This window comes from the organism of the source record quoted next, unplaced genomic scaffold, assembly GCF_019419815.1.
Source record: "Pyrus x bretschneideri cultivar Hongxiangsu unplaced genomic scaffold, Pyrus_bretschneideri_v1 Contig273, whole genome shotgun sequence".
Taxonomy (NCBI): domain Eukaryota; kingdom Viridiplantae; phylum Streptophyta; class Magnoliopsida; order Rosales; family Rosaceae; genus Pyrus; species Pyrus x bretschneideri.
In genome coordinates this window covers 98,372-120,748 of record NW_025999583.1, presented here as the reverse complement: position 1 = coordinate 120,748, position 22,377 = coordinate 98,372, and the positions used below count along the sequence as shown (strand labels likewise).

Sequence of the window (22,377 nt, the reverse complement as noted above, 5' to 3'; positions counted from 1 at the left end):
AAAAAAAAGAATTTAATCACGTTATTACTAGTCTATTGTGAGGTACTAATTAAAAAAATCACAAAAAATTAATTATTAAAAAACATTAGTAAAATGACAAAAATGCCCTTACCTTATTTGATGCATTATTTTGGGATGTCTTTGAATTTTTTGTCTTGGGGGAATTTTGTCTAAATTTTTTGTTGAAACTTGGTGACACCAAAAACACTATTCACTTTTTGTGTTGGCTTTATATATAGATTACTAGCCTACCAGCTTGAAATAAGTGTTGAAAGATAGCTACTACATTGTTTTGATTCTATTTTCTTGCTTAGCTTACATGTTAAGTTGGAAAAAGTGTGTGCCACTAGACTTTGCGATGGTCAAACTGTTAGCTTTATAAGGTTATACAATTAAAACACAAACGAATGAGTGACAAACCTGATTCCAGTTGTAACCATGGTACTCGAGTAAGGAAGGAGAAAGGGCACGGCGACACCAATGTCTTCTATAAACTCCTAGCATAATACAACTACTCCATGGGAAGCATTATGTTGTGTGTTCTAGGGCTTATAGGGACTGGTGTTTTTATATAGGCTAAAAGTTAGGGTTTCCATCCATAAAGGAAACCTAAACTTACTTTCTTAGCCTCCAAGTCAAGTATCATAATCATATTCAATTAAGGATTCCATCAATCCTATTTACAATATAAGATACCTTATATAGGATTGATATCTTTAAGAGATCAAATCACAATCAACATTATTCTCCAATATTACATTCCTATTACATGCAGTAGACCACTTAAAGGTTGATTTATATTGGATAAATCCAACACAAACTAGAGTTGGAAATTGCCATCTAAATAGTTTTAGCAGTTTGGATTTCAAATTAGAAACATTTTTTCAAAATATCAAACCGATGCAGGGTGCAACGGCTAAAAACAAAATAAAATGAAAAGAAAAATTGATATGCAGGGTCCATTATTTCCTAGTGCAAAGAGAGACCTGAAAACCCCAAAACCCCGTCTCTAGTACCAACCTACAACATAGACAACTAGAAGAATAAAGCTAAACAATCTCACAAACAAAAAGGCACAAACTGAGAAAGAAATCTCTCTGCATATTTCATTCATTCAAAAAAGGTCTAACATCCCCACCTTCCAGCAAGAAGTGGGTTTTATCACCAACTTGTAACTTACATTCAGAAATTAAAAGGGCAATAAACTTAATAGCACTGAAAATTGAAAATTACATAAAGAAAGGCTATTATCAGCAATAAAAATGTCGTGGCTGTTATGATCAGCCAAAAAAAGGCCCCAAGCTGTTATTGAGTTTATTAAGTCTTACTTAATAATGTTAAGCATTCAATTTATCCCAACGATCCATAAATGAACTAGCCATCAGATTTGCATCATCCTCTCTGGGTTGGAGAAAATTCACCTTCAAATTTGCAATTCTAGTATCTTCGTTGTCCACTTTGAATGGAATGAGATGTTTCACATTGAACACATTAGAAGTACGAATATGGCTAGGTAACTTCAAGTGATAAGCATTGAGGTTAATCTTTTCAAGAATTTCATATGGCCCAATCTTCCTTGCAAACAGTTTATTGGAATCTCCAATTGAAAAACGATCCTTCATGAAAACTGCCCAAACAAATTCTCCCACATCAAACTCCACCATTCGCCTTTTGGAATTTGCATGAGCTTTGTATTTCTGACTTGTTTCTTAAAGGTGCTTATACGTTGCGCTATCGATTTGCATGACATTATCAACGAAACTTTCATCTTTGCCACTAATTCTTTTCGCGTTTGGTACAGGAGTAAGATCAACTGGTGCTAGTGGAATTAAGCCAAAGACAATGTAGAAATGACACATTTCGGTGCTGCAATTGACGGAACAATAGTAGGCGAACTCCACAATACATAACTTATGGTCCAATGACTTTAGATGTTAACCAACTAAGCAACGCAAAAGGTCCCCTAATTAGCGATTCACAACTTCAGTTTGCCCATCAGGTTGAGGATGAGGTGTTGCTAAAATTCAATTGTGTATTAGCTAATTTCCGCAGGCTCCTCAAAAAATGACTCAGAAATTTGGTGTTCCGATCAGAAACAATCGATCTTGGTAACTCATGAATTCAATATACATCATGAAAGAATAACTCAGCAACTTTCGAAGCATCCATTGTCTTCTTGCAGACAATAAAGTGAGCCATCTTGGAAAATCGATCCATCACAACAAAAATTGAGTCTACACCGCACTGAGTACAAGGTAAACCTGAAACAAAATCCATGCTTATATCTACCCATGGTTGTGATGGAATGGGTAATGGCATGTATAATCCAGCGTTTGCCGCTTTGCCTTTAGAAGCTTGGTAGATTCGACATCGTTCTACAAAATGATATACATATTTGCACATGGTAGGCCAGAAATAAGAGAAAGAAATAAGCTCAGGGTCTTGTCCCTTCCAACGTGGCCTTCATTATGTAACTCTTGTATGATCCTCAATCTTAAACTAGACTCTGGTATGCAAAGTTGGTTCCCTTTAAAAAGAAACCCATCATGCAACACATATTATGTTATAGTTCTATGCTTAACATCTTTAACAAATGTAGAGAAGAAAGGATCAGTTTTCAATAAATCCTTCAAAGAGTCAAACCCCAATACTTGAATTCTCATCGAGCCAAGTAAATACTTCCTCCAACTCAAAGCACCTGCAACTTGATTTTGCACATCGGCTTTGTGCTTTAAGATGAATGTAAATTCTTGCAACTATGCTGCCCACTTAGCATGCCTCGTTGGCAATTTTTCCTGATTGTTTATATGCTTTAAAGAGTCATGATCGGAGAACCTAACAAACTCTTTGTAGATCAGATAGTGCCTCCCATACTGCAATGCTTGAACAATGGCATAGAATTCCAAGTTGTTTGTGGAATAATTCAATGTTGAATGATGAGTCCATATTATGCCATATATTTCACCATATTCTTAGTTATAGTTAGCAAAGTCTTGGTGGAACAATTATTACTTTATTTATAACAATAACTAAACTTTACTTTCTTTTTTTAGAACCAAAAAAAAAAACAAAAAAAAAAAAAAACAAAAACAAAAAAAAAAAAGAACTCAAATGAAAGCAAGTGCTTCAATCTCACCCCCAAAAATCATGTTGGTGTGAATGTGCTAATTGTCAAAGGATAACTCATGAATTAGTACCTAAACAACAATAAATAGAAAATACTCTATCGTGGGGTTCATCTCCACCATGTTCATTTGTTCTAACGTTTAAAATAATATATGAATATAAACTTAAAAAGAATGAAAAAATTTAGCATACTTAAAAATTAAAAATCTAAATATTTTACTTTCCCACCTCAAACTTAAATCATACATTGTTCTCAAGATGCGGAAAAAATAAAGAAAAAAAACAAAAATATTAAAACCTTAAAAACCGAAAAATAGCTGACAAAGACAAAGAAAATAAACTAGGGAATAGAAATAGAAAAAAGAAACAATGAAAGAAAGTATAAAATAACAAAGGAAACATAAACAGAAATAAAAGAAAAGACAAGGAAACTGACACACCTGGGATTCGAAGTGGTGACGTGGTGACAAGAAACAGAGGCGCTGGAAAATATTGGAAAAAAACGATATTTCAGTGCTCTGGAGTCTGGAGAATTGGAAAACCTCTCCCAACCAGCGCCGCTTGAGAACCTCTCCCTGTAACCCTCGAGCCCAGAGCCGCTAAAGCCATCTCCTTCGTTTCCTCTCTCTCTTTTCATTTCTCATAGAACTGAAACCCTAGCTTCTATCTTCAACCCAGAACGTCAAAACATGAATCCATCTCCATCTCTGTCAAAAACGGAACCATGGCGATCTTTGATTCTAGCCCAGATTGTCACCATCGTGCATTCCTCTGCGAAACCCGAGGTAAAGATCTCTCATTCTCTCTGCGATTATGGTCTCTACTTGGCGATATCTGAAATAAAAATGCATCCAACCATTTTCCCTTCCATTTTCATGACGGAAGGTCAAATGAAAACGAAATTCTGACTGATGCATGTATGTTTTCTGTGTGTAGACTTGGGGATCCGAGTAAGGCCAGGGGGCATAGGAACTGCAAGGAGCAATGGCTCACAAATGAAGGTGCTGTACACACAGCAAAGATGGCTGCAAGAACTCGGATCTACAAAATGAAAGGTAAATCAAATCCCTCCACTGCGTTAAAATTAAGCATGGTTTAATATCTCTGAAAGTCATACAGATTTGTGAAATGTTTCTGTCATGCATTTATAGAACTAAAATTTCGTCAATGCTCATGTAATTTTCTGTGTGCTTGCATGCCTCCATGTGACAAATATTGAGACAAAAACTGTGCATGACACTGGATCTGTGACATGGCTTTGATGAATGTCCACCTCTGTGTTGCCTGGACCAACAATATTTTAATGAAATATGAGAGTGAGCGAGCGAAAGATAAATGTTGATGAATGCTCAGATAAATGTTGATGAATGGATGACTGATGAATGCATATTTTTGTATCTTTATTGTTTCGTTTATAGACGAGTAAGGTTTATGTCCCTCTTCTTTTTCATTTATTTTTTATTTCTTTTTCATGTATTACGAGAAGTTAGGTTTATGTCCCCTAATTATATGTAACTTACTTTATGTTATTAATAAAATTCTCCTCGTACCGTCAAGGTTTTCTGAAAAATAAAATAAAAAAAGCAATAAACTACTATATAACGCTTCCCATTTTCAACCAGGGATAAACCTCTCAACATAGAGCAGGAAATCCAACATAGGTTTGAAATTTGATGAATACTTTCCACAACTTTGTTTTTTAATTTTTAATTTTAATTCTTTCAGAGTGTTCGTCTTGTAATGTTTGGCAAAGCTAGAACGTCATTGTTCAAGCATAATTCGATGCAAATAAGTTTGTTTGGCAAACATTGATCAACTAGCCATTTGCACTGCATTTTTTATCTAACAAATACGAGAACGCTTTCACATAACATCAATACTATTACATGCTATACCACATTATTAACAATAAGCTTCTATTCGCATATACCATTTGCTCGAAGTTTGTTTCTGATCCGACACATATGTGCCACAGCATCATAGATGTTCAATCTTTCTCTAGGCAACTCCGCTGAGCAAGCAACACCAATTTCTAAAACAGAGATTAAACTTTCTATGATTAGGATGCGATTCCTTGCCCTCCCCTCATTAGGATGATTGCTCTCTTGAACAAGAACGGGATCCAAAACCTCTTCCACTTGCTCAGGCAGAGCTGCCTTCACAAAGCTATAAAGGTTTGAAGTTCCCTGAAACATGTCATCGGTCGGTCTTTTTCCTGTAAATATTTCCAACAGGAGGATGCCAAAGCTGTACACATCACCTTGTGTCCACACTTCATGTCCCATGCCATATTCTGCATTCCACAATTCAGAACATTAGATTCTAATTTTCTAGTGAAATGCTAAAAGCTCATTTCATGTTTGAAAATTTTAAAATAAATACTGCACAATTTTAAAATACTAGCTAGGGAAAAATAAACCACCAAGTGTATTTACCTGGAGGAGCATAACCAATAGTTCCCTTGATCCCTAAAGAGCTTGATTGATTTCCCGAAGAATTTTCAGCAGCTTTTGGTAGGAACCTCACCAACCCGAAGTCACCTACATGTGCAACCATGTCCTCATTGAGAAGAATATTGCTGGGTTTGAGGTCGCAATGAACTATTGGCGTCTCACAATGATGATGGAGATAATCCAATGCCGTAGCAACATCAATAACAATATTCAACCTCTGAGAAATTGTTAAGCTCCTTGGCCTCTCATTTGTCTCACCAATTGTATGAATTGGATACAGCCATTCCTCCAAGCTCCCGTTAACCATGAACTCATAAATTGAGGCCTTGAAGTCGTGACCGCGATAATCAAAACCAGAACATGCTGAGAGTACCTTGACAAGATTACGGTGTCTAATATTTCTGAAAGCCTAGCACTCAGCAATAAAACTTTTGTAAGCTCCGCGACGAACGAGGTTGAGTACCTTGATGGCAACTGTAGTTTCACCTTGCTCAAATACTCCTTTATAAACGGACCCAAAACTGCCCATACCGACCAAGTTGGTTGAGGAGAATCCATTTGTTGCCTTTAGAAGACTTTGGTAAGACACCTGGGGAAATTTGTCCGAATCAGTTGCAGCTTGACCCTTTTTGTCCCTCCGTGAGCAATAAAGGTACAAAAAGGTTAGTGCAAAAATGACTCCAAGAATCCCACAAACGAGGGAGAGAACCAATTTCATGGTTAAGCTCAATCCTTTCTTTTTTGCATGCTGGAGTTTGCACTTTGGCAAATGAAACTCAGGTATGCCCCCACAAAGCTTGCTATTTCCTTCAACTGATGTCGCCGTTGCATTCTTGAACGCTCCTTTGATCGGCAACATGCCCTCAAAATTGTTATAAGATAGATTCAGAGATTCCAAAAATACAAAACTTTCTAAGAATTCTGGAATTGTTCCTGACAAGTTGTTGTGAGAGAGAGACAATTTTGTAAGACCTCTTAGTGAACTCAAAGTTGATGGAATTGTCCCATTGAAGAAATTTCCATGCATGTCTAGGTACTCTAATTTTATACAACTAACAAGACTTGTGGGAATTTTACCGAATAACATGTTATCAGAGATATCTAAATACTCTAGGTTTATTAAAATTCCTATGTTCTCTGGCAGGGAGCCTATAAAATGATTTTGAGGTAAACTCAGTACATACAAGTTCAACAGACCAACGATTTCTTGCAATATGATACCGGTAAAATTGTTAGCACCAAGAGATAAGATCCTCAAATTCTGACACTCACTTAAACTCTGCATATTGCCTTGAAGTTTGTTGCCTTCTAAGTATAACTCATTTAATTGACTTAAATTTCCGAAAGAGGATGGAAGATTGCCAGAGAGAGAGTTCCTACTCAAATTTAATTGATATAACTTGTGAAGCTTTCCTATAGCAGGGGGAATGTGACCTGATAATTGGTTCTCAGACATCCACAAAAGCTGTAAGTTAGCCAGATTTGCAATCTCATTTGGGATACTTCCTAATATTTTATTTTGACCTATAAGGAAGGTTTGAAGAGAAGATGACAGGTTTCCTATGCATTGAGGTAACGTGCCCCCAAACTTGTTGGCAAACATTTCGAGAAATTCTAAATGGGTGGCATTGCTCAAATCGCAGAGAAAGGTCAAGTCATCAATTCCCCCACTTCCGAGATGGTTGTCAGAAAGAATTAACAACTCAAGTTTATGCAAATTTGTCAAAGGAGGGACCTTTCCATGCAGTTGGTTAAATCCCATCGAAAATTCAATTAGATTTGAGGCATTAGATAATGAAACAGGAATAGGTCCACTGAATTGGTTATCGGTAATGGAAAATAGTTGGAGCCTCGGAATGACCATACCTAAGTTTGAGGGCAGACTCCCTTGGATTTCGTTGTATACCATGGAAAGGACTGTGAGAGAAGAGAGATTAAAGATTGAGGGAGGAAGCATACCCGAAAACCTATTTACGTCAAAAGCAAGAAAGCTAAGATTGGTCATTCGGCCAAAAATATCCGGGACAGTGCCACTCAAATTATTAGAAGATGAGGAGAACCCTTCAAGAGATGATAAATTGCTAAAAGAAGGAGGGACTCCCCCTGTAAAGTGGTTATAGTGGATGTGAAAAAATCTCAACTTTGACAAGAGGCCAAGCTCCTTTGGAATCTTTCCCATCAGCTCATTGAAACCAATACCGAGCGTGAGGAGCTGAGAGCAAAGCGACAAGTTAGTGGGAATTTCTCCACTCAGTGAATTGTTATTTAACCGTAGTTGTTGCAATCTGTGCAGGCGGCTGAATTCTGGAGGAATTTCATGGCCTAAGCTGTTGTTTTGGAGATCAATGACTCTCAAAAAACTCAAGTTCCCAACATGCGGCGACATAGATCCTCCTAGTTTCAAGGACCGCAGGCTCAAGCTTGTGACCCTCTTACGACGACGACCACATGTAACGCCATGCCAAGAGCAAAAGTGGATGGTTTCATTCCATGAAGTCAGGACTTTAAAAGGGTCATGAGTTATGCTAGCCTTGATTTCAAGCAAAGCGAGTCTATCTGTCTCATTTCCCGGAAGGGCGAAACAAGGAAGGCAAGAGTGAAGAATGAAAGCATGCATAAAAAAGGATGACAAAAACACTGCAGAAATGGAGTTGTAAAACCCCATCCCCATGATGATGATATTTGTTTTGTGCGGAAGTCAAAACTCAATTTATAAAAGAGTATAGCAGGACTGATCGTTTGTCTAGCAGCTTTAGCATAATCCAATTTATAATCATAACCGAGTGCTCCGTACGCGTGCAGTGGACCTACAGCCACCGATATCGGAGTCGATGAGGGATTGTTTGCATTGACTTGACCAAAAAATTATCTCTATTTTCTTTTGAACTTAATTATACGAATAAATTCAATTTACATCTAATTTTGTGAACTAATATTAGGAATATTTCACTTTTTTTTAAAATTATTGTATTCATTTATTCTTCTTTATTATTTTTTTTAACAAACGATATTATCTACACTAAGGGGTGTAGAATGGGTGAAGCCTTACAATGTGTTATTAATAATATGGTGAAAATTCACCTTTGGTGAAAATTGAACCAAAGACTTCTCACTTCCAATGAAGAGGAATATCACTAGACCGTAATAATAAGTGGCGTATTCATTCTTTAACTTAAAACAAATGAAAAAAAAAAAATAGAGATATTGGTTTTGCGTGAAATTTTCTCTTTGATTATAAACCAAATGACACAGTGTCTTGCTTGATTTTATTTTTTATTTTTTTTATAGGACAAAGTGACTTGCTTGATGAATGTGTTTTTGTTGAGAAATTTTTATGGATACCAAAAATACAAGTTATATGGTGTATTATTTTGTGTTTTATAATAAAAGTAAACGACAATGTTGACGTATGTTACTTTTTAGGTATATTAATAAAATAACAAATTTATGTTTTATATTTGAGTGAAATAATAATATCACATAATCGTGGTTGGATACATAAAAAATTGCTCATTCTTGTTCATCGATAGTATGCCAAAAAAAGAAAAAAAAAAGTATTTATCTTTGGTTTTGTACAATGACAATTGCTAATTTATGTGTAGTGTTGTGTCATTTATTTATGCCAACAAATAGTGTAGGTCTTCTGACTCCTCTCGTTCCGGATTGATGCGTGTTTGCGTCACGTGATTGGATTGAGTATATACACAAAAGAATACGGGTAATGCTAAGAATAATAAATTTATAAATAAAATTTACAAACTAAATGATGTGTCACTAGTAAGAATCATCACATTTATCAAAGCTTAACTCATAATTCAATTATCAACTTTCATGTTATTTAGTTTACAAGATTTTGTCTGCAAATTTAATTTTCCTAACATTATCTAAAGAACAAGTAATGGAAACTTTACCACACTAGTAGAGAAAAGAAAAGGAACAATTACGGTCACTTCATACCATTAGTGTATAATTTAGTAGTAATTTTATAGGTTTGTAAGTAAGATTTCTTAAATGAAATCCATCTTGGAGGGGATCAGCTTTTGTGCATCAACATTTGGTTGTAAATAATCTGATTCTAGATTATGGAATATTTGGACTTGACTTGGCATATATGGGTCAACTATATTGTCTCTAGTATTGGACAGTGTCGTGGAAGACTGGTGGATACAGCTGGCATTCATCAATTATTACTGGCCTACCAGCTTCAAATAAGTGTTGGAAGATAGCTACTACATGTTTTGATTCTATTTTCTTGCTTAACTTACAAGTTAAGTTGGAAAAAGTTTTTGCTACCACACTTTGAGATGGTCAAGTTAGTGTTGGAAATTTCCATCTAAATAGTTTTAGCAGTTTGGATTTCAAATTAGAAACATTTTTTCAAAATATCAAACTGATACAGGGTGTAGCAGCTAAAAACAAAATAAAACGAAAAGAAAAATTGATATACAGGGACCACACCCTAGTAATTTAATCCGGAAGATCTGCAGATCGTATTTCGGATCCGTAACTTCCTAAGGTCCAAATTATGCTTCTAGACCAACATACTAAAATTTCATTACGATCCAATGGTCGGATCTCCATCAATCACGAATTCATGTGGCGGTTGACGTTTTATTTTACAAACTTACAAATCTAATTCGGGAAGATCTGTATGCTGAATTCCCGATCCGTAAGTTCCAAAAGTCCTCAAATATTATGAATAATAACCTATTAAAGTTTGATGACGATCCAACGGTCGGATCGTCGATTCATATAATGACCTAGTAGCAGTCTCTAACAAAACTATGTTCAAGCGATGAGATTTGTCAATCAGACTTCACATATGGAATTGAGGTATCAAATTTAGCCTATGAAGGTCAGGGGGTACCTTGGCCCACGCGCCGCCGCACACAGCGGCCGGCCGCCCTGACTCGTCGGAAAATTTAACTATTTCCAAAATTTACCAAATTATACAGGCATGTAGATCTCAATGAGTGGAGAAAGTTTCATACCTGTGGCCAAGTCCAATTTTTCCGAGAAACACCTCAACTTGCCCACGAACTGCCAGAAACCCTTGATTTTGGGTGTTCTTGATTCGACTCTAAAACAGCTCTGACGCCCCAACCAATGCATGGGCTTTGTTCCCGAGGTTGAAGGGAGTCTATTGGTGGTGGTGGTTGATGGTAATTGTTGTCGGATTTGCCGATAAATGGGGAAACTCGCCAAACAACCCGGAACTTTGTGGCTTCGATTTGTAAAATTGGGTTTGAAATTTAAAAATCTAACATCACAGGGACATTGGGATCACCGAGAGCTTAACATAGACACTGGAACCATTTCGAACGGACAACGGACGGAGGAGATAGAACCGGGTCAAGGAACCAGATCGGGTGGAGAAACCAGGTTGGCCGGTTCTATCCTTCTCCCTTCCCTCCTTGCTTTCCCCTCTCATTGGTTGCTGCCTTCCTTCTAATAATCTGATTGGTCTAAAGAAAAAAGCTGATTGGTCTCTTTCTTTCTCCTGATTGGTTTTGTGTGAAATTTTCTCTTTGATTATAAACAATATGACACAGTGACTAGCTTGATTTTTTATTTTAATTTTTATAGGACATAGTGACTTGCTTGATGAATGTGTTCTTGTTGAGAAAATTTTATGGACATCAAAAATATAAGTTATATGGTGTATTATTCTACGTATTATAATAAAGTTAGGTGACAATGTTGACGTATGTCACTTTTTAGGTATATTAATAAAATAACAAATTTTTATTTTATATTTGAGTAAAATAATAACATTGCATAATCATGTCCGGATACATCAAACATTGCTCATTCTTGTTCATCGATAGTATGCAAAAAAAAAAAAATATATATATTTATCTTTGGTTTTGTACAATGATAATTGCTACTTTTGGTGTAGTGTTGTGTCATTTATTTATGCCAACAAATAGTGTAGGTCTTCTGACTCCTCTCCTTCCGGATTGGTGCGTGTTTGCGTCTCGTGATTGGATTGAGGATATACACAATAGAATACAGGTAATGTTAAAAAGATTAAATTTGTAGATAAAATTTACAAACTAAATAATGTGTCACTAGTAAGAATCATCACGTTTATCAAAGCTTAAGTCACAATTTAATTATCAACTTTCATATCATTTAGTTTACAAAATTTTATTTACAAATTTAATTTTACTCACATTATCCAAAGAACAAGTAATGGGAACTTTACCACGCCAGTAGAGAAAAGAAAAAATAAATAAAAAAAGCTCCGCCACTCTAAGTTATAAGAGAAGATAAAGGTATTAAGTTACAATTACGGTCACTTGATACCATTAGTGTATAATTTAGTAGTACTTCTATACGTTTGTAAGATTTGTTAAATGAAATCCAACGCTAAGGGGATCAGCTTTTGTGCATCAACACTTGATTGTCTCTAGCATTGGACAGGGCTGTGGTAGACTGGTAGATATAGCTGGCATTCATCAATTATTACTCAATGATTTAAATGATTCTCTTCAACGGTTCCAATTTCTCGATCCGAAAGTTCCAAACATAAAAATCCAAAATAGATCTGATTCCCAATGAAAGGCCCTTTTCGTGGCTGGCCGGCAGCCAGCCTACAAAAGTCGACCATAATTGGAAAAGTTGCACATTGCAATAATTTGTAAAGTTGCACTATTGCATCGTAATGATTTGGAAAGTTGCATCCTAAAGTGGAGACAAAAATGGCTATCGTACAAAACTGCGTTTTCATTTCGGTCAGGATTCTCACATGAAATGTTTTTTTTTGGTGTCGTCTGATAATGACACATTCCAGAAAAATACTGTTGCACTTCAATTATATTAGACACCTACAGAAGTCTTGAACAGTCGAGGCATGCTTTAAAATAAATGAATTATTATCGAGCTATATTATTAGAAATAACAAAAGTATGTCTATATATTCATAAATTTTATATCTGAAACGAATTTTTAACAAACTGCTTGGGTTAAAGAAAAGCCGTTTTCAAGAGTAATTTCGATTGATTGAAAGGTTTGAAAGATAACGTTGTTTTAGGGGATGATACATGTTGTTACCAGATTCAAAGGATTAGTCAATCCTTCAGGCCCACATAAGTCTAATAAAATGACAAAAGAAAAGTCAAATATTTAAAGTAAATGAATAATCTTAAATTATGCTAGAAGAAACCCCTCATAAACTAATTAAAGCAACTGAGTTTATATAATAAAATCAGTCTCTATAGAATTTACACTAAGAATAGAGAAAATAATATTTAATAAACAGAAAAATACTGTTGCACTTCAATTATATTAGACACCCACAGAAGTCTTGAACAGTCGAGGCATGCTTTAAAAGAAATGAATTATTATCGAGCTATATTATTAGAAATAACAAAAGTATGTCTATATATTCATAAATTTTATATCTGAAACGAATTTTTAACAAACTGCTTGGGTTAAAGAAAAGCCGTTTTCAAGAGTAGTTTCGATTGATTGAAAGGTTTGAAAGATAACGTTGTTTTAGGGGATGATACATGTTGTTACCAGATTCAAAGGATTAGTCAATCCTTCAGGCCCACATAAGTCTAATAAAATGACAAAAGAAAAGTCAAATATTTGAAGTAAATGAATAATCTTAAATTATGCTAGAAGAAACCCCTCATAAACTAATTAAAGCAACTGAGTTTATATAATAAAATCAGTATTTATAGAATTTACACTAAGAATAGAGAAAATAATATTTAATAAACAGAAAAATACTGTTGCACTTCAATTATATTAGACACCCACAGAAGTCTTGAACAGTCGAGGCATGCTTTAAAAGAAATGAATTATTATCGAGCTATATTATTAGAAATAACAAAAGTATGTCTATATATTCATAAATTTTATATCTGAAACGAATTTTTAAGAAACTGCTTGGGTTAAAGAAAAGCCGTTTTCAAGAGTAGTTTCGATTGATTGAAAGGTTTGAAAGATAACGTTGTTTTAGGGGATTACACATGTTGTTACCAGATTCAAAGGATTAGTCAATCCTTCAGGCCCACATAAGTCTAATAAAATGACAAAAGAAAAGTCAAATATTTGAAGTAAATGAATAATCTTAAATTATGCTAGAAGAAACCCCTCATAAACTAATTAAAGCAACTGAGTTTATATAATAAAATCAGTCTTTATAGAATTTACACTAAGAATAGAGAAAATAATATTTAATAAACAGAAAAATACTGTTGCACTTCAATTATATTAGACACCCACAGAAGTCTTGAACAGTCGAGGCATGCTTTAAAAGAAATGAATTATTATCGAGCTATATTATTAGAAATAACAAAAGTATGTCTATATATTCATAAATTTTATATCTGAAACGAATTTTTAACAAACTACTTGGGTTAAAGAAAAGCCGTTTTCAAGAGTAGTTTCGATTGATTGAAAGGTTTGAAAGATAACGTTGTTTTAGGGGATGATACATGTTGTTACCAGATTCAAAGGATTAGTCAATCCTTCAGGCCCACATAAGTCTAATAAAATGACAAAAGAAAAGTCAAATATTTGAAGTAAATGAATAATCTTAAATTATGCTAGAAGAAACCCCTCATAAACTAATTAAAGCAACTGAGTTTATATAATAAAATCAGTCTCTATAGAATTTACACTAAGAATAGAGAAAATAATATTTAATAAACAGAAAAATACTGTTGCACTTCAATTATATTAGACACCCACAAAAGTCTTGAACAGTCGAGGCATGCTTTAAAAGAAATGAATTATTATCGAGCTATATTATTAGAAATAACAAAAGTATGTCTATATATTCATAAATTTTATATCTGAAACGAATTTTTAACAAACTGCTTGGGTTAAAGAAAAGCCGTTTTCAAGAGTAGTTTCGATTGATTGAAAGGTTTGAAAGATAACGTTGTTTTAGGGGATGATACATGTTGTTACCAGATTCAAAGGATTAGTCAATCCTTCAGGCCCACATAAGTCTAATAAAATGACAAAAGAAAAGTCAAATATTTGAAGTAAATGAATAATCTTAAATTATGCTAGAAGAAACCCCTCATAAACTAGTTAAAGCAACTGAGTTTATATAATAAAATCAGTCTCTATAGAATTTACACTAAGAATAGAGAAAATAATATTTAATAAACAGAAAAATACTGTTGCACTTCAATTATATTAGACACCCACAGAAGTCTTGAACAGTCGAGGCATGCTTTAAAAGAAATGAATTATTATCGAGCTATATTATTAGAAATAACAAAAGTATGTCTATATATTCATAAATTTTATATCTGAAACGAATTTTTAACAAACTGCTTGGGTTAAAGAAAAGCCGTTTTCAAGAGTAGTTTCGATTGATTGAAAGGTTTGAAAGATAACGTTGTTTTAGGGGATGATACATGTTGTTACCAGATTCAAAGGATTAGTCAATCCTTCAGGCCCACATAAGTCTAATAAAATGACAAAAGAAAAGTCAAATATTTGAAGTAAATGAATAATCTTAAATTATGCTAGAAGAAACCCCTCATAAACTAATTAAAGCAACTGAGTTTACATAATAAAATCAGTCTCTATAGAATTTACACTAAGAATAGAGAAAATAATATTTAATAAACAGAAAAATACTGTTGCACTTCAATTATATTAGACACCCACAGAAGTCTTGAACAGTCGAGGCATGCTTTAAAAGAAATGAATTATTATCGAGCTATATTATTAGAAATAACAAAAGTATGTCTATATATTCATAAATTTTATATCTGAAACGAATTTTTAACAAACTGCTTGGGTTAAAGAAAAGCCTTTTTCAAGAGTAGTTTCGATTGATTGAAAGGTTTGAAAGATAACGTTGTTTTGGGGGATGATACATGTTGTTACCAGATTCAAAGGATTAGTCAATCCTTCAGGCCCACATAAGTCTAATAAAATGACAAAAGAAAAGTCAAATATTTGAAGTAAATGAATAATCTTAAATTATGCTAGAAGAAATCCCTCATAAACTAATTAAAGCAACTGAGTTTATATAATAAAATCAGTCTCTATAGAATTTACACTAAGAATAGAGAAAATAATATTTAATAAACAGATGATTGAATCACATTATTGCTAGTTCATTGTGAGGCTAAGCCCACCCCCTCCCCCTTAGTATAGATAATATCGTTTGTTAAAAAAAAATCATTTGACAACTAATTTAATCACATTATTATCTGCGAGTGAAATAATTTTTTATAACCGGCATTACATGTCTCTTAAGATGTTTTGAACGTGTTTAAAAATAAAAATAAAATTTAATCACATTATTGCTAGCCTATTGTGAGGTACTAATTAAAAAAAATCACAAAAAAATTATTATTAAAAAAACACTAGTAAAATGACAAAAATGCCCCTACCTTATTTGATGCATTATTTTGGGATGTCTTTGTATTTTTTGTCTTGGGGGCATTTTGTCTAAATTTTTTGTTGAAGCTTGGTGACACCAAAAACACTATTCACTTTTTGTGTTGGCTTTATATATAGATTACTAGCCTACCAGCTTGAAATAAGTGTTGAAAGTTAGCTACTACATTGTTTTGATTCTATTTTCTTGCTTAGCTTACAAGTTAAGTTGGAAAAAGTGTGTGCTACTAGACTTTGCGATGGTCAAACTGTTAGCTTTATAAGGTTATACAATTAAAACACAAGCGAATGAGTGACAAACCTGATTCCAGTTGTAACCATGGTACTCGAGTAAGGAAGGAGAAAGGGCACGGCGACACCAATGTCTTCTATAAACTCCTAGCATAATACAACTACTCCATGAGAAGAATTATGTTGTGTGTTCTAAGGCTTATAGGGACCAGTGTTTTTATATAGGCTAAAAGTTAGGGTTTCCATCCATAAAGGAAACCTAAACTTACTTTCTTAGCCTCCAAATCAAGTATCATAATCATATTCAATTAAGGATTCCATCAATCCTATTTCCAATATAAGACACCTTATATAGGATTGATATCTTTAAGATATCAAATCACAATCAACATTATTCTCCAATATTACATTCCTATTACATGTAGTAGACCACTTAAAGGTTGATTTATATTGGATAAATCCAACACAAACTAGAGTTGGAAATTGCCATCTAAATAGTTTTAGTAGTTTGGATTTCAAATTAGAAACATTTTTTCAAAATATCAAACTGATGCAAGGTGCAACGACTAAAAACAAAATAAAATGAAAAGAAAAATTGATATGTAGAGTCCATTATTTCCTAGTGCAAGGAGAGTCCTGAAAACCCCAAAACCCCGTCTCTAGTACCAACCTACAACATAGACAACTAGAAGAACAAAGCTGAACAATCTCACAAACAAAAAGGCACAAACTAAGAAAGAAATCTCTCTGCATATTTCATTCATTCAAAAAAGGTCTAACATCCCCACCTTCCAGCAAGAAGTAGGTTTTATCACCAACTTGTAACTAACATTCAGAATTTAAAAGGGCAATAAACTTAATAGCATTGAAAATTGAAAATTAAATAAAGAAAGGCTATTATCAGCAATAAAAACGTCATGGCTGTTATGATCAGCCAAAAAAAGGCCCTAAGCTGTTATTGAGTTTATTAAGTAGTACTTAATAATGTTAAGCATTCAATTTATCCCAACGATCCATAAATGAACTAGCCATCATATCTGCATCATCCTCTCTGGGTTGGAGAAAATTCGCCTTCGAATTTGCATCTCTAGTATCTTCGTTGTCCACTTTGAATGGAATGAGATGTTTCACATTGAACACATTAGAAGTACGAATATGGCTAGGCAACTTCAGGTGATAAGCATTGAGGTTAATCTTTTCAAGAATTTCATATGGCCCAATTTTCCTTGCAAACAGTTTATTGGAATCTCCAGCTGAAAAACGATCATTCGTCAAAACTGCCCAAACAAACTCTCCCACATCAAACTCCACCATTCGCCTTTTGGAATCTGCATGAGCTTTGTATTTCTGACTTGTTTCTTGAAGGTGCTTGTGCGTCATGCTATCGATCTGCTTGACATTATCAACGAAACTTTCATCTTTGCCACTAATTCTTTTCGCGTTTGGTACAGGAGCAAGATCAACTGGTGCTAGTGGAATTAAGCCAAAGACAATGTAGAAAGGACACATTCTGGTGCTACAATTGACAAGACAATAGTAGGCGAACTCCACAATACATAACTTGTGGTCCAATGACTTCAGATGCTAACCAACTAGGCAAAGCAAAAGGTCCCCTAATTAGCGATTCACAACTTCAGTTTGCCCATCAGGTTGAGGATGAGGCGTTGCTAAAATTCAATTGTGTATTAGCTAATTTCTGCAGGCGTTGCTAAAAAAATTCAATTAGGGCTCTAATCGTGTCAATCTATGTAGATGACATAGTATATACAGGGAACAGTGATGAAATGATGCAAGAATTCAAGACTGAAATGATGAGCAAGTATGAGATGTCAGATTTGGGTTTACTTTATCATTTTCTTGGAATGGGAGTAACTCAAACTGAAGGGAGTATATTTATACATCAGAAAAAATTTGGCTCGACACTCTTGGATAAATTTGGCTCAAAGACTGCAAGCCAGTGAGCACACTCCATTGGTTGCAACTGACAAATTGAGAAGTGATGATGATAGTGAACCTGCAAATGAGAGTTTATAGAGGAAAATTATTAGGAGTCTGCTGTATTTGACAGCAACTAGACCAGATATTATGTTCTCTGCTAGTTTACTTGCACGATTCATGCATAAACCTTCCAAGAAGCACTATGGAGTTGCTAAAGGGGTTCTAAGGTATATCCACGGGACAATTGACTTTGGGATTGAATATGTGGTTGGAAAGTCTGCTATATTGATTGGCTACTATGATAGTGACTGGAGTGGATCTGAAGAGGACATGAAAAGCACCTCAGGGTATGCTTTTTCATTTGGAAGTGGGGCATTTTCATGGGCCTCGGTTAAACAGCACAGTGTGGCACTTTCAACTGCAGAAGTTGAGTATGTCAGCATGGCTGAAGCAACTACACAGGCCATTTGGCTTAGGTTTATACTCGAGGACTTTGGAGAGGAGCAAGCCATTGTAACTCCCTTATTATGTGATAACACCTCTATTATAGCTATGTCTAAGAACCCTCTGTTTCATCAGACAACCAAACACATTGGCAGAAAGTTTCACTTCATTAGAGATGCAATTCAAGAATGAGTAATTGATTTGATTTACTACAATAGTGAAGAACAAATTGTAGACATCTTTACAAAGGCTCTTCCCAAAGACAGATTCAACTACCTGAGAAGCCCACTTGGTGTGAAATCAGTTAGCAATTTAGAAGGGAGTGTTGAAAAGTAAATTGCTTACTAATTACTTGTTAGTAAATGGTGTACTTAGTAGTTTTTCTATTTGTCATTTTGTGAAACTGTTTTCTGTTGAGATAGTTTGAGTTCATTAGCCAAGTGTAGGTCTTAGATCAGTTTTCATTCTAATGTCTCACATGCCTTGTAATTGCCATGTGTCATAATCACAATGGCTTATGTATTGAATGGTGATGATGACTGATGTGAGGAATAAAGAATATATGAAAGTGGAGCACCATTCTAAATGAAAGAATGATGCTGTTATGAAATATTCTCTCTGCTTCTCTCTCTAGTGTTTTCTTCTCTCTTCATTCTTCTTGCTCCCTTCGAAATCCAAATGATCAGATTAATGGAAGCTTACTCAAATCTTAATAGTTCTAACAGAACAATTCAATATTTTTGTTTTGTGTTTGAGTCCAGGTCCGTTGCCGGCAGTATGCAATCTCTTAAGGTTTTTAATTTTACCATTTCCTGATGTTTGCACCAGAAAAGACCAGATACGGAATTCTATAATTGTCAAAATTAATGGGTAGTCAACCTAGTCATTGTTAGCGATATAGTTCTTTTTTATTTGCAAAATGAAATTGTAATGCCATTTCTCACTTTTTCTTCTGGTCAATGGTGGCATTACATTTTTGGTGGAAGCTGCACTGCCTAGTTTCAGGATGGGTACAACCTAGTGGCAGTTGATATGAAGGGAGATGAGGAAAATTCTAGGAGCAATAAGAAGAGAAGTCCATTAAGTGCTGATTTTTTCGGCTCTCTGCTATACTTTCCAGCACGGGAAGTTTAGAGAGCTCTAGAGTGATCTAATCAGGATTGATTGTCGTCGGGATATTTGTTCAACTGCAGCTTTGGCTAAAAGGGTTATTAATGGTTTGAAGAGGTCGTCTGCTAATAGTGCAAAAGATCTGATGTCCTCCCCTAGGATCAATCTAATCTTTCAGCAGCAGGTATTTCCATTTATACCTTAAACTTTTTAAATGTTGTGCACCTTAAGTTGGAAGAGAATTTTTAAATGCAGTTATGCGCAATATGTTACAAAACTTGCATAGTCATTTGCTAATTGGTACTTGTGGAAGCATGTATGCCCTGTCTTATTTCAATAATCTACAGTCATTTTTCTGCTGTTGTATCTGTACAGTCGTTTTACTGCTCATGTGTCTTAATGTACAACTTTTAGATCAGCGTAGAACTTTAAAATGAGAGGATGAAAAGCTGAGCTTCTATATATGGCTATTAACATGCATGGCTGGGGTGAATGATTTGGTTACTGGGATGAAAATCCAGTTGTTATTGACACATTACCTTTCCTTTGTAGATTTATGGGCCAATTGTCTTTAGAGCGGATTCTAGGGTTGCACTTGACTATTTGCGCGGGAAACATGCCCCACATATTGAGGATTTCATATACAACTTGGGCTACTCCTTGAGACTTATACAATCAGGGAATGTCGCTGCTTGGTATTCCCCAAAAAGAAAAGAAGGGATGATTGAGTTGCGCTTATTTGAGTTTTAACTCCCGATTTTCATTTACATGTTGGAAATGTATGTTTTGACGTGTATCGTATTTAGGTAATTTAGCTAGACAGTAGAAAGCGAGAAGACTTCCGGTTCAGAATGTAGTTACAAAGATTTGAGTAATACTGTTTTTATTGATCGACGGGAACAGATTGCCATCTGCGAGCAAATAGTAATTCTGCGTTTATTGATCAAGCAAAATACGAAGGAAAAGTTAGTTTTACATAAGAAACATTACTAACTTGACATGCCAATGCTGCTCAGTATGCTTCTTTCTGATCCGGCACGATTGTGTCGTGTCACTATTGTCCAGCCTCTCTCTAGGCAACTCTGCAGAGCAAGCAATGCCGATTTCTAAAATCGAAACAATGATTTCTTCAAATTATATGCCAATGCTGGTGATATCCTCGTTAATGTGATGACTAGCATTCATCTAATCACCCTCAACATAAGAGAGGGATCGACAATATCTACCAGATGCCTTAACAAAGTTATGCAGGTTTGAAGATCCTTGAAACATGTTATCGGTTGGTCTTTTTGCTGTAAACTTTTCCAATAAGAGAATGTCGTAGCTGTACACATCGCCTCTTGTCCAAACTTCATGTCCCATAACATATTGTGCTTTAATCCATAATTAAATGGATCACAAACGCTAGCTAGTTAAGTTTTCAAACAATTAACATACAAAGCTAAAGTTGGGGATGTCTTCAACTTTCAAAAGAGACCTTTTGAGATTAAATTGTAGTTGATTTGGTTGGTCAAAAGTCTGATTTTCTCTGCTGTCCGAACGGTTTGGTAGAAAAATCTAGAATTTTGACACAATCATCTTGAAAAACTCACGAACATCCTCTAATTGGACCCACTCCAAAATTTGTCCATTTGTTCACTTTATGCTCAAGAGGGAGTTGCATGTCCTACATTGAAAATACATAACAAAATATCAAAATTCTACCAAAATAAGCAATAAAATATAACTACGAATAGAATAAAATATATGATATAATATTGACTCATCAACTACAATGAAACATTTGCACCAATTTAGAACTTTGATAGCTTTGGCTGCACAAAAGGGATGGAGTTTGTTCTAGCTCGATGTGAAGTTTGCTTTCTTAAATGAAAGAAAAGGTGTTCCGCCGTTACCTTAACAATCCTACGTAGTTCTTCCAATTACTTACGAATTACCCATGCATATTTCAAAGGTCAAGTTTTCCTAATATATGTCGTACTTGGAACCTCCAACATAGAACGTATATTTAACATTCAACCCGTCCAGACGTTCGGATCAATTATGAACATGAAAGACTCATTAAGCTTTAGGCTAAATAGCCAAAATGATCCCTAAGATTTGCATAACTCCTCACTTTGGTCCTTGAGATTTCAAATCAATAGAAGTGGTCCCTGAGATTGTCCACCATCCATCATTTTGGTTCTTCCATTAAAAACTTCGTTAAGTGTCCCAGAGCTCTTGGCCGGAAATTTGGGCAATTTTCAAAGCTTCGTAACTCAATTGTTTCTTAACCAAATTCGACCCATAATATATCAAAATGAAGATAGGAAAGTGTAGAATAAGATTATACTTATTTAGAAGCCCAATCATTGCCGTAGATGGTCAGAAAATAGCCTTAAATTTGCCTGGTCCCAGGGAAAACTAGAAAACTCGCTGGAAACTGGGTAAACTTTAAACGTTCATAACTTCTTCAATACTCAACGAAATCAAGTGATTCAAAAATGAAAATCATACTTATCAATGAGACAAAGAGAATGGTACCTTTTTTGATAGCTAATGCGCCATAGTTTTTCCGGAAAACGGCTCGAAAATGGGTAACTTAAGACCAAGACAGCCACTTTTGAGCCATTTTCCAGCCAAACCAAGGTAATTTAGTCGTCGAAAAAGGTACCATTCTCTTCATCTCATCAAGAAGTATGATTTTTGTTTT

At 34.8% G+C, this 22,377-nt stretch overlaps 1 long non-coding RNA gene and 1 pseudogene across 1 annotated transcript; both read left to right on the top strand.

Annotated features, from left to right (window-relative positions):
• LOC103930214 overlaps positions 1-20,565 on the top strand; it is a 43,448-nt pseudogene extending 22,883 nt beyond the window's left edge.
• On the top strand, positions 1,744-4,682 carry LOC125479084. The gene is made up of 2 exons (XR_007259801.1): positions 1,744-3,911; positions 4,063-4,682. It is a non-coding gene; the product is annotated as an uncharacterized LOC125479084 (long non-coding RNA).
• Positions 20,566-22,377: the final 1,812 nt, after the last annotated feature.